We start from the raw sequence: 17,237 nt of genomic DNA, 5'->3' as shown, positions 1-17,237 counted from the left end.
TTACTACCTTCGCCCCGGCTTCGCCCGTGGTACATATATCGCCTATGTCACTCATTAAAGTTGCAGCTTTCTTGTTGTGTAAGTTTTTATAAATCGGTCCAGTGGTTTTTGCGTGGAAATGTACATAAAGTTATCTGTTTATAATATTATTAGTGTAAATCATGCATTATCCCGTTATATTCAATTGCGATATGATTCAGAAAATATCATTGTTTCAATAAGTTCAGGATTCTATTTTCGGCTCGCGCATAATTCAACGTCTTGTTTTCAAGAGGAGGTCATTAAAATAAATAGGAAAGTTGGTAACTCACGTAAAACCAGCGCAACGCAGAGATATATTTTGGCCAGTGTCAGATAAGATAAATTGAAAAGTTAAGCAAACGTAGCGTCCGATGTGAAATTTAGAACTAGAAACGTTATTAAATATTTTCTACACAGAAATAATTCTGAACGAAAAACAATTGTTATATGAAGAATGTACTTTATAATTAGACTTACCATCATATTACAATCCTATTAATATTACGAATGCGAATTAAATCTGTCCGTCCCTTTTTCAAATTTAAACCACATAAGCCCTATTAAACTCTTATATGTTTTCTTTCCATACATTCTAGAAGTCATTTAATCGAAGAAAAATAAACAAAAAAAAAACAACCCATGCACTTTTCAAATGATTTGTTTAGTTAAATTTAATAATAAATGATTAGCTGTGAGCCACTTGGATATGCTATAAATAACGATTTAAAAGGGCTTCAAAAAGGATTCTGTTAGATTAAATATTTCACTTGTATTTAAATTTAGGATTAATTAAAATGTACTTAAAATGAACTACGTTTAAAATCCATTTTCCCAGTGCTGAATTAAATAAGTCCACTAAAATAAATTTAGTAGTTCAGTGATTAATTTACGAAAACTAGGCATTTATGTAAATCTCGGTCTACCCAAATCCCCTAGTCTTATTAAAGTACTCACGAAACAGTTTTAATTTTTTTTTTTTTATGTCATAGCGGGCAGCTGAGCTGGTGGTTCGCCTGATGGTAAGCGATAACCACCGCCCATACACATTCGCAAAGGTAGCACCTCCGTGAATGCGCTGCCCGCTTTTATGGGGTAAGGGAAAAGAAAGGATTAACGACTGGAAAGAAGGAATGGGTGAGGAAAAGGAAACGGGCCTTTAAATTCGAATTTCTGTTGCCGATACTTGATAAGTGAAAAAAGTTGTATTAAATCTGTCCGTTTAAAGTCAAAATCAAATCAAGTCGGTTACATCCTACTCCTATCCTACTAATATTATAAATTGTATTTGTAAGGATGTGTGTATGTTTGTTCCTCTTTCACGCAAAGACTACTGAACCGATTGCAATGAAATTTGGTATGTAGACAGCTGGACAACTGGAGTAACACATAGGCAACTTTTTATAGCAACATCCTCACGGGATACAGATTTACGTGGTTGAAACCGCGGGGCTAGGCTAGTAAAAACACAAACGTGAAGTAAAATACTCTTCATTAAACAATATCTTCAAACGACACGCGACTATCCTCCAATTCACTGTTAATAGTTATTCCATATAATTCCTAATAGTTATATTTAGTTGAAACAGATTATAGGAGACAATTAGTGAAGTTAACTGGAGTGAAGTTAGGCGATAAGACTTAATTTCACTTTTATCTCTACTGCAGTTATATTTAAAAGGAACAGTTGTCTTTCCGATGCGATACGTAGTTTGTTTAATCTCTCGTTTTATACGACTGAAAATAAAATAAGGATCGCCATGTGTTTTGGTACTAAACAATTTATATTTAAGACAGTGTTTTTTACAGTTTTGTGGCGGGATCTGTTTTAGCCATTTTGAATATAAGCTATCAATTAAAATTTTTAGTTTTGTAGCATTAAAGAACATTTGAAAAAACAATTTATTACCTGCACGCTGCCCCGGACTCGAACCCCGTCTTATCGATTTTAAACTCCTAGTTTCTTATCACTGAGCCACCACTGTGGCTTTATCTATACTAATCCTAGATGACCGGGCAAACGCTGTTCTGCCTTACTCTTATCATTTAGTTGTACGAAAAATTAGATGTTGATGATCTATGTGCACAGAAAATTTCATGAAAATCGATCCAGCCGTTACGGAGAAGTAAAGTTTTTTTTTGCATGTTTGTACTATAGAGGCTCCGAAACTACTGCTCCGATTTTTAAATTTCTTTCACCAAAAGAAACCTACGTTATTCCCGAGAGGAGAGGTTACTTCTTATCCCGGAAATGTACCACGGCCGATGCCGAGGCGACTAGGTAGTAGTAACATAGAAAGAAAGAAAAAGAAAGAAAGAAACATTTATAACATAACATATATAAAGATGTATAAGAGTTAAAATTAATCCAAAAGAGATTTGAGTTTAAGTTTGAGTTCGAGTTTTGGATTTGAGTTCTGCCAGTATCTTTCCTTATTGAGTAATTCCTTAATATTATGTTTTTATAACAATCTGTTAGAAACATAATAAGAATATACATATAGGAATATAATTTTTATTATTATCTTCGAAGCAATTATATTAAAAGGCCATTTATATTTTCCCCAGATTCGTAAATAAAATCCAGCACTAAACAAATTTATGAGCACTAAACATTTTTTAGTATTTTCATTTCTCGCTATAAAACGATTGTTACTGTGACCTAAACAAATATTACAAAATTGCGTAAGAATTAATAAAAACTTATTTACTGAATAATTATAATGAATCCTTATTAATAATACTTATACACTAATAGTATGAGAAAGTATGTTTTTGTATCTTTCTTTCATATCACAATATGTTACATTAAAAAAACGTTTTCTTTTAGAACGCGTTTTCCCTAGCATTTATATATATATATATATATATATATATATATATATATATATATATATATATATATATAAATGCTAGGGAAAACGCGTCAACTGAGCTGGCGGTTCGCCAGCTGGTAAGCGATCACCACTGCCCATGAACATTCGCAGAGGTAGTGCCTTTGCGAATGCGCTACCCGCTTTTAAGAGATAAGGGATAAGGAAAGGATTGATGACTTGAAAGAAGGAATGGACTGGGACGGGTGAGGAAAAGGAAACGGGCCGCCGGCTCCCCCACTCACCGTACGAAACACAGTGGCATGCCACTATTTCACGCCGGTTTTCTGTGGGGGTGTGGTACTTCCCCGGCGCGAGCTGGTCCTATTCGTGCCGAAGTGTGCTCGGCTCCCATAATAAAGTTAGAACTAGTGGTAACTAAATGCCTTTAAAACTAAATATTACTTGAAAAAACCCCTTCTGTTGAAAAACGAGTTTGAATTGCTACTTATTTTGAAATTGCAGTGGCCGTATTATCACACGAATATTACAAATGTGAAAGTTTGTTTGTTTGTCCGTCAATTGCTGAAACTGCAGAACGGATTTTGATGAAATTTGATATACAGACATACAGCTGACTTAGTTGATAGGATACTTATCCCGATTAAATGCTCCCTTGGGATAAAACAGGGATCTTGATATCCGAGCGGAACCGGGACCAGCATTTAGTACCTAATAAATAAATGAGAAACAATCCAAAAATTGTATTTCTAATATCAAGCGATCAAAAAACAAACACAGAAAGACACAGGGCACAAAACATGTACCCTTGCTTAGATCAAATCTCTTTTACAGTTCTCGGATATTGTTTTGACAGATGCTTGCCGTCATAAATAATAAAAAAACTTTTGCCTATCGGTTCCTGCGCTAAATTATTTCACATCCACACTGTGGTGGCGATATCGCGACGAGAGACGTTTGTCTTACGATTTATTTATTTATTAGCTTCACCTGTGTGTGTGTAACCGACGTGTTAAGATAATATGTTTATGTGCATGTGTTCTATTGAAAATTAAAAATATTATATAGCATGTTATGTGTGTATCATCATCATCATCAGCCCATACTCGTTCCCGCTGCTGGGACACAGGCCTCCTATGAGGGTTCAGGCCGTAATCCACCACGCTGGCCAAGTGCGAGTTGGCAGATGTCACATGTTGTCGAACTTTTGATTCTTGGCCATGCCGGTTTCCTCACGATCTTTTCCTTCACCGTTTTAAACAGTGGTGATGTTATCTCCATGTGCAGGTAAATTAAAAAATTAATTTATTTCTTGCACGCTTGCCCGGTATCGAACCCCGACTTATCGATTTTGAAGTCCGAGGATCTCACCACTGAGCCACCACTGCTTTGCCTGAGTTATCGATAAACAGAGCTAAAAAGCGAAAAATCGAATTGAGAACCTCAATTTAACGAAAGGTCGGTTAAAAATAAAAAGGAGATATCGAATAAATTTAAGTGTTCGTTTATCCGGCTCCACTCTTCATACTTTAGACGAGTCTGGAGAAAGTTCCAAAACATTTGTTTCAAAATTAATGATGAAGTTGGTTGAAAGGTTATTTTGAGTAGATTTGAATGTTCCGAGATTTTCCTTCTGTTTTTTTTTTTTAATAAAATATTTGCGTGAAACGCTGTTTATTGTTTGTATATTTTTAGTGCACTTTACATAATTAAAATCTTAATATACGTCGTGTCATTAGTGTGATAAGAAGTATATAATTGTTTAATTATAATCCGTGTGTAATCTTACTTCCTACTAATATTATAAATGCGAAAGTTTGTAAGGATGTGTGTGTGTTTGTTGCTCTTTCACGCAAAAACTACTGAACCAACTGCAATGAAATTTAGTACGTAGACAGCTGGATAACTGGAATAACAGATAGGCAACTTTTTATCCCGATATTCCTACGGGATACGGACTTACGCGGGTAGAACCGCGGGGCGCAGCTAGTCAATAATAATAACATACAATACTTATAAATGCACATTTTGAATAAATGTAATATTTTTTATATAGTAAGAATACATTGTTAATAATGAAGATGTATCCATTCAAGATATTATGAAATATATACCGATATATAAGATATTATACTAAAATAAACAATGTACACACACAAGTAAAGCTCACCTCCTCACGGACTGTATACATATGTAAAAACCGCGGAAGCACTTGACGAGTGTGAGCCCAATCTCACATATTTTCGATACATGATTGACGATTCGTTCCGTAACCCCAGTTCTGGGCAAATATGTTACGAGTTTTTATAGGATACGACTGATATACGATTTATTTCTTACTGGACCTTCTCCGGGTTCAACCGGATATCAAGATCCCTGTTTTATTCCAAGGTAGCATTTGATCGGGATAAAATCTTATCACCCATATCAGCTCATATCTGTCTGTATACCAAATTTTGACAGAAACCGTTCAGTAGTTTCAACGTGATTGACGGACAAACATCCATACAAACAAAACTTTCACATCCTACTAAACCTACTAATATTGTAAATGAGTAATTTTGTAAGGATGTGTGTGTGTTTGTTGCTATTTCACGCAAAAACTACTGAACCGATTGCAATTATATATGGTATGTAGACAGCTGGACAACTGGAATAACATATAAGCAACTATGTAAGTCCGTATCCCGATATTCCTACGGGATTCACATTTCTATTTGTAGAAATGTCGTGTCGCCGCCGTGACTTAGTGTGTAAATAAAGCAAACTCCATCGTAATAGTAAGTTTTTGTACCAATGATTTGTTTCTCGGAAAAACTACCGTAGAAGGTATTTGGCATCTGTATATTTGAATACATTTACATAATATGTGTTATCAGAGAGGTGATTGCGTATTTTGTGTGTATGTTTGGGAGGATATTTGAAACTGTTTTGGAAATAATTCAAATGTTTTGTATGTATAGCTTTATTTGTTTATTGGTAGGTAATTTCATTTGAAATTAGCCGACGTCCCAAAAACGAAGGAGGTTCTCAATTGTTTGGCTTTATTACTGGAGAACTACGTGGGTTGTCAACCGATGGACCTGATTCTTTTTTTATTTGATAGGAAATTGCTTTTATATGGAATCAGTGTAGAAGTTGGAGTGGTAGCGGCTTGCGATAGAGACGTCCGAAATGTTTTGTAGTAAACATTTATTTCAGTATCTAAGTAAGACAAATCTACACTAATACTAATCACACTTCACACTAATATTGTAAATGGGAAAGGTTGTTTGATGTTTGTCCGTCAGTCACGCTGAAACTACAGAACGGATTTTGATGTAATTTGGTATGCAGACAGGGTATGAGCTGATTTAGGTGATAGGATACTTTTTATCCCGGTTAAATATTCCCTAACAGGATTATTGGTATGCGGGAGGAGCCGGGACGAGCTTAGCAATAAATAATTATAAAGGGATTTTTATGTTTGTCACGAATTAGCTCAGAAACAATTCGAGCGATCTCTAAAATTTTTTTCACCATTGCCATGTTATTAAAAATATTCAAAATCTCCACCTAAATAAATTGTCTACGTCACAGAAATGTCAAGATTTCATCAAACTATAAATATATTTTTATCTAATACATAAAATTCTCGTGTCACATTTTTCGTTGCCATACTCCTCCGAAACGGCTTGACCGATTTTGATGAAATTTTTTGTGCTTATCCGGTATCTATGAGAATCGGCCAACATCTATTTTTCATACCCCTAAATGATAAGAGTAAGGCAGAACAGCCTTAGCTGGATGCAGCTATTATAAATATATTTTGAAATCTAGAAACGCTATATCACACGTTTCAGTGATTAAAATAAATAAACTCCATTAGCTGATTTCAAAGAAAAGAGACTTCATGTTATTTTCTTGAGCAATTATTCCCTTGGATGTCTCAAAAGAGATAAATCAACTTAGAAATTCGTATAATAAAGGGCTGCTCCACTCTATCTACCAAAAACAATTATAACAAACCACTTAGTTATCTAAGGTCAATAAAATAGTTTATTTTGTGTCCCAAATAGAGAATTCTGGCTGAGAGAATCGCTTGGGGCACCAAATTTAGCACTTTTTGGTCTCATAGAAATTACAGTATAAATTGTTATTGTGTACTTATTTTCTTTCCTTACTTGCTTTTGGATCGCCCTTCCAAACTTATTAGTTAATAGCTGCGCCCCGCGGTTTCACCCGCGTAAGTCCGTATCCCGTAGGAATATCGGGATAAAAAGTTGCCCATATTTTATTCCCATTGTCCAGCTTTTCTCGTACCAAATTTCATTGCAATCGGTTCAGTATTTTTTGCGTGAAAGAGCAACAAACACACACACACACATCCTTACAAACTTTCGCATTCATAATATTAGTAGTATAGTAGGAAGTAGGATTGATAATTAGGAAAATTTTGTAAAAAAAATAATCACTGAACAGATTTTAAAAATTGTTTCATCGTTGGAAAGCTGCAACCTCACTGAGTGACTATGTATGTACCACGGGCGAAGCCGGGGCGAACATCTAGTTTGTAAATAAGTGCGTTGCATTTTTCTTGATTCTTTATTTCTTAAAAGCGTGAAGGTCACATAATCAAAATTAGAATAAAAAGTACAATTATAATAAATGTTAAAAATTTAAAGTATGTTTCAACTGACGTTCTAAAAACGAAAGATATTTGAAATCGACTGCATTATTTTTAGCTTTGTTATTCCATAAATCCATGAGTTTTCAACCCATCGACTAGATGATTTTTATAAGTAGTGTTTGTAATGTGGTCCTATTTTAGAATTTGGCCTGGTACCTTCTCCCCAGAGACGACAGTGATCTTCTTTGTCAAAAAATAACTATTTAGTGTTTTAATAATTATTTGAAAATTAATTGATATGTGGTTGTAACTAGAGCTCGTGTATAATTAAAGATGCCATCTTATATCCTTTTGTGATAAACCCACAATGCAATACCATATATCATGGCTTTAAACTCCCAGCAAAACCTAATAGATGATAACAAATAATTCATATGATTTTAATACCGCTCCGAACCTTCAAGATGTTCAACAAAAACAATATGGAAGCAAAGGGTCAAGTTGTGCTTAGGGACAATAAAGTGTTTTGGGACGAGGATTTGTTGACCGAACTAATATAATGTAAACAGCTTTTATAGGTCCTTCGAGTTTGCTATAAGTGGCCATATTATAATTGTTATTGTAATGTAAATGTTTTTGAATGTTGAAGATTCACTTGTAATTTTGTGTTAAGAGTCTTCATTCGATTTAACAGCTTATTTTGGTCCAAAACCGCTATAATTTTAGATTGAATTTAGTTATTTGTCTTTGTGGGAATGAAAGTGGAATGTTCAAATGGAACTGACTAATATATGCAGACAAAACGATCGGTAAGGATTATTAATATGTTTAATTTATTTTATTATTGCGTATAGGTTGATGACGTTATCCGTAATTGTATATTCCTTGACTTAAATTAACTGCAAGAGTTCTCTTCAAGTGATAGATGTGTTTTTTTTAGGAATCTGTGTAAAATGTTTGTGTTTAATTGTATTGTTTTTATTTCTTTTGGTACCAAAAAGTTTCATTCGTTTATTCATTATTTTATATTAAGAGACAACAAGAAGTTTTTAAATTAATAATAAATTAAAGTACTACGGGAAAAGAAATTGAGAAAAAACTAATAACAACAATGATATAAAATATATGTGTTTATTTTAATAGATATTGTAATAAAGTCGATAACATAAATGTAATACTACAACTGAACGATATCTCAGCTATATCGCAGCCCATAACCAACAATGTTTTCAATGTTTCTTAAGAATATTTATTACTAAATAGAACCCAGATGGAAAATAATTAATTTCTTTAAGGATGCACTATATGTTCATCAATTTATCAGAAACTGTGTATAAATCCGTCCTATTTCGGAGCTATATTTTTATGCTTACCAAACCACTTCCATATAAAAACAATCGCATTAGTCCCTCTGAGTTGTTAGCTTGATGACAGCTGCGTTGTTTTGATTATTTATTCCAGAACCATCTATATCAACAATCTTATATTCCCATAATAATGAGAAAAACAAATATCTGAATTTACTAATATTGAGATGGACTTAATAAACATTGACGCCACCCGTTTGGTAAAGTATATGAATTATATTTATAATTTCAGACATAATTGTAGTATGTTTAAAATATTATTTCCTGCCCAATATGAAGTTCAAGGTTAATGGATGGTACCCTTTAAGTTTAGATTCCCTTGAGGGTGTAATAAAGACAGATAAAGGTTTTTCTGGGACATAAACGACGTCTCTTTTATACGTTCTTAGAAGAATGTATTTTCGCAGCTTCAAAAAACTGTAGACCAGATACAAAGTTTTTACTGGATACCTCTAAAGTCCTCCTTTAAATTTTTCAATTGACAAGAAAACATCGTCCACTCTAAAATGGCGAATGACCACATGAATATCAGCACTAATTGCATACAAATTAGTTAGAAGGGAGAACTAAATTCGTTGATTTTCAATGTGACACAAACAATTGTACTTATGGCCATAAATTAAGCTGTTTTTACTATCATTTCTCAACTCTTAATCATGAACAGTAATTCTTTAATGTCCTACCAGCAAATTAATGTCTACCTCGCACCACCTCGTAGCGTCTTTACTGCCAGAAGTAATTTTCTTCTCGCATAGCTATCCCATTGTTTAGTTTAATAAAAACATCGCAATTAAAACTTATTTCACGTCTTAATTATAAGACGGTTTCCACCAAATAGCTGCAATTAAGATCGATGTTTAAACAGTCGACTTTGAGTCCTATCTCTTTGTTATACAATTCAAAATTTTATGATGTCTTCCGCCCATCAGCTATAGGACTAATTTATCCATGTCACCGCAGTTTGTTCCCTCAGTCTAGCGTTCGGAAAGCTTAGTCATGGCACATTAAACCTGCTTTTGACAGAAAGCTTTGTTCTTTGCGGTTATATATTATCGAGGTAAACTTTTGCCTGTTGTAAGCGGCAGGCGCTAAGTTTTTGAAGTTTATAAGAAACTTATTATTTTTAATATTGCTGACGTACTTAGTAATAAAGGATAGTAGGGAAAGGCAGATTAATTTAAGCAGTACATGAGGGTACAGTTGTGCATATTTAAATCTAATATATCTTTTTTAAATTCATGGTTATAATCAAATACTACTCGTGGTTTAGAACAATCTATTTATGTCGTTGGCAGCATAATTTATTAGGCCCATATTCAACCCTTGTCAAAAATATTCAATTTCAGACTTGATTTATTCATTCAACTGTACTTTCTGATGAAAACTATTTTTCATTTTTAGGTTACTTTTACCTACTACCTACCTATATTATAAATGCGAAATTAATTTAATACAAGTTAGGTTAGTGTAAGCTTCACTACATAGTATAAAACAAAGTCGCTTTCTCTGACTATCACTATGTATGCTAATATCTTTATACTACGGATTATTATTTTTTTATAGATATAGTGATTCAAAAGGACGCTTTATAAGCCACAGGTAAAAGCTAGTTAAAAGATCATTTACAAAATTAAACCGACATCAGCGATTCTGTCGTCGTCGTCGCGGAAGGCGTTGCGAGTCGCGATGTTGTTTTCCTTATGAATTCTATGATATATATTTAACTCTGTAATTAATAAACTAGTTAACCAATAAACAAAAAATACAATAGCCAGCTAATGCCCGCAGAGTATCATTTATTGACAATTATTTTCTTGGATTAAAAGTACCAAAATTACAAGCTAGTAGGAAAAAAAAGTAAAAATTTTTGTACAAACTTGCGACTACCCTGAAATATCTCTTATGCAGCCCTATTATGAAATCCATTCTAAGGGATATTCCGAAATTATAAGGAACAATCATGTTTCCACTATAAGATACATACATAAGATATAGCAAACAATTTATTTTTCTTTATTTATCAAAACAATTTTTTTACTTTATTTCTTTATTTAATAAACGTGTAATATGTAGCGACGTTCAGCTACATATATGGAATATATATACACTTTGCCTTTTGATATATTCACGAAGCGAGTTCGCAAAATTAACTACAACCAAATCCAATTTCTAGACGATCAAATGTAAATAATTAGAGATTAAATTAAATTCAAAGTAAGCCATTAATTCCTGTCAAGCGCTCAGCTTTATTCGTCCAATGTCCCAGATTCCGGGCCAGTTTGGACGTCTTGTAACGACTCCCCGACAATTCTTCCGGTAGATTCTTGGGGACACAGAATAGTGGGGACAGACGTTTTTTTTATTTTTTTTTATGTTATAGCGAGTAACTGAGCTGGTGGTTTGGATGGAATGTGGTACTTCTCTGGTGCGAGCTGGCCCAATTCGTAATGAAACATGCTCGACTTCCACACACAAAAAGTCTAGAACATAACAACGTATAATAAAGGAAAGTCGTTTCCCACGTCTGTCCTTATGTATGTTTGCTTAGATTTTTAAAAATACAAAACGAATTTTGATGAAGTTTTTATTCATATATAGAGTCATTCAAGAGGTTTATACGTATAACATGTATTAAACTACTCTGAATTTAACGCGTGCGAGCCGCGCAAAAGCTAATATCCTACTAATATTATAAATCCGAAAGCTTGTAAGGATGTGCGTGTGTTTGCTCTTTCACGCACAAACTACTGAGCCGATTGCAATGAAATTTGGTACGTCGACAGCTGGACAACTGGAATAACATATAGACAACTTTTATCCCGATATTCCTATGTGTACGGACTTACGCGGGCGAAACCGCGGGACGCAGCTAGTAGTTTAATAAATGAGGTATCTGGCTTCCCTGCTCTACGTAATATCGTTAATAAGGAGCCTGAAGTTTCAGTTTACCAACATCAAATCAAGGACACTAGAATAAACTAAGACTTTAATTAGTCTCCGAATTAAATCAACGTGAATGGATCTGTTTCGTTTGATGATTTATCACTATGATTTAATTATTGTTCGGCATTTGACGGTGTTATTGTGATATTTTATCAGTCTTAATGCTTGAAGTGATGTTCTATTTGATTAATAAGAATTGTATAGTCTGTGTTTCGTAAATGAATTATTGTGTTAGTTTATTTAAAGCTTGAGTTTATTAATATGAATCCTACTAATATTATAAATGCGAAAGTTTGTGAAGATGTGTGGGTGTTTGTTGCTTTTTCACGCAAAAACTACTGAACCGATTGCAATAAAATTTGGTACGTAGATAGATGAACAACTGCAATAACATACAGGCAACTTTTTATCCCGGTATTCCTACGGGATACGGACTTACGCGGGTGAAACCGGGAGGAGCAGCTATTATTATAAAAACGAAAGTTTAGTGTAGTAGAAATGATAATACATTTATAGCTTGTATTGGAGACGAGTTTAAATCGCGTGAGGCGCGATAGATTAAAGAATCTAATATAATTGTAATATTCCTTGTGTTTTCATGCGATGGCCAAGTCGATCTATTTGCTTAAAACGTAAAATATTTTTAATATAGGCATGATAATAACTTATGAAATAACTTAAGACAGAAGGTCCTTTAAGTAGAGACTAAAGAAATAATGACTTGGTAATACATGTTTTCAACTTTTTATGGTAGAGACTTGGGTTTTTTTACAGGATTTTGTTTTTGATAGTATACTTCTAACCGCTGTGACATAACCCATTCCTTTCTCGGAATCTTGAATAGTTATTCAATTATGTTTTAGAAGTCGTAGATCAAGTCTTAAATTTATATAATTCAAAAGATATTTGGATAAAGCTAGCCCTTACGGCTTTATGACCAATACCGAAATATTACAAAGAGAAAAGATTTAACATTCTGAATGTTCATTGCAAAATCCCAAAAAAAAGATGTTTGTAAGGTTTTTTCATACATGAAAAGATTAATTATTCACATAAGTTTATCAGTCAAACTATTTACACTTCTTGCAATTTATCAACCTTTTACCTCGGTTGCCTGGAAGAGATCACTATTAAGTGATACGGCCGCCTAATAAACTATACTGTAGGTACTTTGTACATCTTAGTAATTAGGTTTCTTTATAAATGAATGAATAATTTTTATTGAAGTGAAATGACATCATATGCACATAAGGCTGAAAACAGTCGAAAATCGAAACCTCCTTCGATGTTAAAAAAGGTCCCAAAAGTAATTCTTGATGTCTTGCCCTGAGCCAAGAATAAAACATATAAGTTAAAAACCGCAGGAGTATAATAAAGCAGCCAGATAGATATGCCCCTAGCAAATCGTAACTAAGTCCACAGAGTCCGCTAGCAAATCTCTTGCAGCATTGTTTTGTACGCGCATTGCGGAATCTTGTAACTTCAAGATAATCGGGTTACAAACATTAGTCGCATTATGACCGGCACCGTTAGTTTTCCTTAGAACATTCGAGATTTCGACGCAGCCTTGTCTTCATTTGCTGGCTGGTTGAGCTCTTTGACGCAATTATGATAGATCCTATGGGGCTGTTCCGTTTTCCTGTAATTTTCCTGAGACAAACGTCACCCAACAAACTGTATAGCGACTGACGGATTTAACAATTCTACTTAATTGTATAAATTTGATGAAAATATTGTATTTACATCTACATATAGCAAGCTACATATATCCTGAATGCTATACGGAGTTTGCCTTTTATTTCTCACTAGCTGTTCGCCCCGGCTTCGCCCGTTGTACATATATAGTCTATGTTACTCGTGGATAATGTAGCTTTCGAATGGTGAAAGAATTTTTAAAATCGGTCCAGTAGTTTTTGAGCCTATTCATTACAACCAAACAAACAAAGTTTTCCTCTTTATAATATTAGTGTAGATGTCGCAATGATTTTTGAGTTAAAATAGTTAGAGTTACATAGGCTACTTTTTATTGCGGTGAAACATCATTCCATAGGAATTTCCTTTCACTACCCGGCGAATAACTATAAACAATAAATCTATTCTTATGTTATAAAGCTCAAGAGTTTTATTGTTTGTTTGTTTGAACGCACAATCTTGGTAATCCTGGGCCGATTTGAAAAATTCTTTCAGTGTTAGATAGCCCTTTTATTGAGGAAGGCTAAAGGTTATATACGTACCACGGGCGAAGCTGATGTGGACCGCTGGTTTCGGATAAAAATTAAGCGCTTAAATCTTAATATATATATATATAAACTAGCTGCACCCGGCAAACGCTGTTCTGCCTTACTCTTATCATTTAGGGGTATGAAAAATAGATGTTGGCCGATTCTCATAGATACCGGATAAGCACAAAAAATTTCATCAAAATCGGTCAAGCCGTTTCGGAGGAGTATGGCAACGAAAACTGTGACACGAGAATTTTATATATATAGATTACGCGTCGTTTTGTTTGTCCGCGATGCACTCCGAAAAGTAGTCAACCGATTTTAATCCAACTTAACTTTACGATAAGAGAATACCCGGACGGAGTCGGGGTGTGAAGCTAGTCAATTATAAATAGAAGTCAAGGAAGAATACTTAAATTAATATAAAATGAAGTTACATGAAATATCCCTGTTAGTCAACAAACATAACTTTTGTTATACGAAAATGGATTTCCCAGCGATTAACCGTTTTCTTATATAAGTTGAACAAAGCAATTTAAAGTTTGTAAGTGTGTTACGATATATCGGCGAACACGAGAGAGATTAAGAAGGTCCCAGCTCCATAGAATGTTTATCTGTATGTACTTACGTTATACTAGCTTTCCGCCCGGACTTCACCCGCGTTGTCAACTGACACTCCAACAGTGTTTACTTGCGGTGCGTTCGGATTTGCTTGTGGTACATACATATAGTGGTTAACTCTTAGATCACATACAAATTCAACGGTAAAAATTTTTTGAAATCGGTTCATTATTTCCTGAGATTAGCGCGTTTAAAGACACAAACAATAAACTTTTCAGCATTGTATTTTTAGTATAGATTTGTGTAGACAATTGTATAAATAGCGTATAAATTACTGATGGTAGCTAATTTATTCAACTCGATTCCTATATTGCAAATAAACCAATTATTCTCTTTAACACAATCAGCCTTAACAATTGCCTCAACGGAGGGGCTATAGGGTAGAAGGTATTGTTTCAAATAAATTACATTTTTACTATAAATAACAATAAATAGAGACTGAATTTTTCCTTGAATGATTATTAAAAGTTTTGTAAATGATTCAAAAACGATATTTGAAAATAGAGAAACATTATAACATACAATCTCACCCCGCAAACGTTATTCTGCCAGATTCTGAACAGTCATTCACGTATAAATAGTTCAGGACCTATTCTCATATATAAAATATAGTCATAAAGAATCATAAAATGGGTCAAGTCGTTTCGTAGAAATTCGATTACGACTGATGTGATGTGAAATGTGTCATCAATTTAAAAGATATTTTTAAAGACAAACACATGAAGTTTCAAGAAATATACATAATCGTAAAAATATACTGCCTCTTGTTTATTTAATAAACCTCCAAGGACTCATTCGAGTTATTAAAAACCAATAATTCATTCAGAAGCGTTCCTAGGGACGAGATAAAGCCTTATCTATAGAGTGTCTTTTAAGCAAATACTAAATCGATCGTTTAACCTCGTATACGATATCTTGAAGCCTTCTTTCATACTATTTGATCGGTTTTCCAGAATATTCGAGAAAGCTAATTTGCGCTGTGGTTATTCCATCGAGTTTCTAGAATTTTCGAGAACGCTGTTGTGCTCTATGGTTATTTCATTCAATTTCTAGAACTTTCGAGAACTCTGATTCGCGCTGTGGTTCTTCGATCGATTTTCTAGAACATTCTAGAGCGTTAATTTGCGCTGTGGTTATTCTTTTTAAATACAAAATATTCATTTATTTATTGAGGAGGTATTTATTTGGATATTAAATAGAAAAACAGTTACATTTATAAAAAGAACAGTTAGGAAATGATAAGAACTTGTGCGAAATTATATATATAAAGTTATCTATTTACATTTTACAGTCATATTTTGAATACATAATTTCACTATAATTTACGGTAACGAAAATAAAATCAAACAAAGGCACGGTAAGGTGTCGTATATATTGAAATTCGTCACAGGCGCAAATGCTAGTCAAACGTAAATATCAAAACAACAATTCAGTTGAGGAAATGTTAACGTAGCTGCCTTGATTGTAGCGTTTTGGAGGGAGCTTTGTAGGTTCACTTGTATGTTGGTAGAACTGGCGACAGTTCGAATGTGAATTATTTTGTTGGTAGACCTGGTTACAGTTCGAATTTGCCTTATTTTCAAACTCTCTCAGATCTCTGTCTCGAAGTGAAAGCATAATATTAGATATACGTGCGCAATTTCCTTCTTTTTCAGAAACAATTACAGCAAAATATTAAGGATGTTTGTTGATGCAGTTGTCTTCACAGATTATTAATCCGAAACAATAAAAATGTGTAATGTGCTCTGAAATAATAGCCATAAACCTATTCCCATTACAGATAATTTATTGCAATAAGTATGTTAGAAAATAATAGAGAATTAAAGAAAATATAAACTAGTTTACTGTGTATAAATATTCTAATAGCTTTCGTTTTAGCGAATTTTCGAGAATATCACATACGCTATAGAATTAGTATATACCTTTAGTTTTTTACAGCGCGTATTAGGTTATGCCAGTAGGGAAAACTCGTTTGAACAGAACTGCCACCGAAAAATATTCTAATCAAGGTATCAAAGGTTGACAGGTGAATTGTTGCGTATTTTTTTCCAATTCTCCTGTCCAAACTGTCAATTATTATTTATTTGTTTTTGTAAAGTTACCCAAAATCGCGGCTTCGATATTCGAATGTAAAAAATCTATTGTTTTTGTTTTGTAAGGAATGAAATGACAGTGGAAAATCATTGTATGTTTGTTTTGAATAAAGGAAAGCTGTCTTTTATTCCTTTCCATGGCCTATAGGAAAGTGGTACGACGATCTCACCTGATGCTAAGCTAAGATATGGTCAAAGATGGAGAACGCTTTTCTTATGATAGGGCAACTGAGGTTTTTTTTGTTCTATGTCATAGCGGGCTGCTGAGCTGGTGGTTCCCATGTTGGGAAGCGATCACCCCCACCCCTGAACACAGGCGTAGGGCCACTATAAAATCGTTGCTCGCTTTAAATGGGTACAGGATAGGGAAAGGGTTGGCGAAGGCAATAAAATAGTGGACTGTGAAAGAGGAAAAGATACTCCGGCTGTGATACTCACCGGACGAAACACAGTATTTATATTATACTTAGTCTGGCCATAAATACTGTTACACTTAATTATAAAAAAATATTACATTTGAATTTCGAATC

Source organism: Zerene cesonia, chromosome 25 (assembly GCF_012273895.1).
Source record: "Zerene cesonia ecotype Mississippi chromosome 25, Zerene_cesonia_1.1, whole genome shotgun sequence".
Lineage (NCBI taxonomy): Eukaryota > Metazoa > Arthropoda > Insecta > Lepidoptera > Pieridae > Zerene > Zerene cesonia.
Note: the sequence above shows the minus strand (reverse complement) of the source record.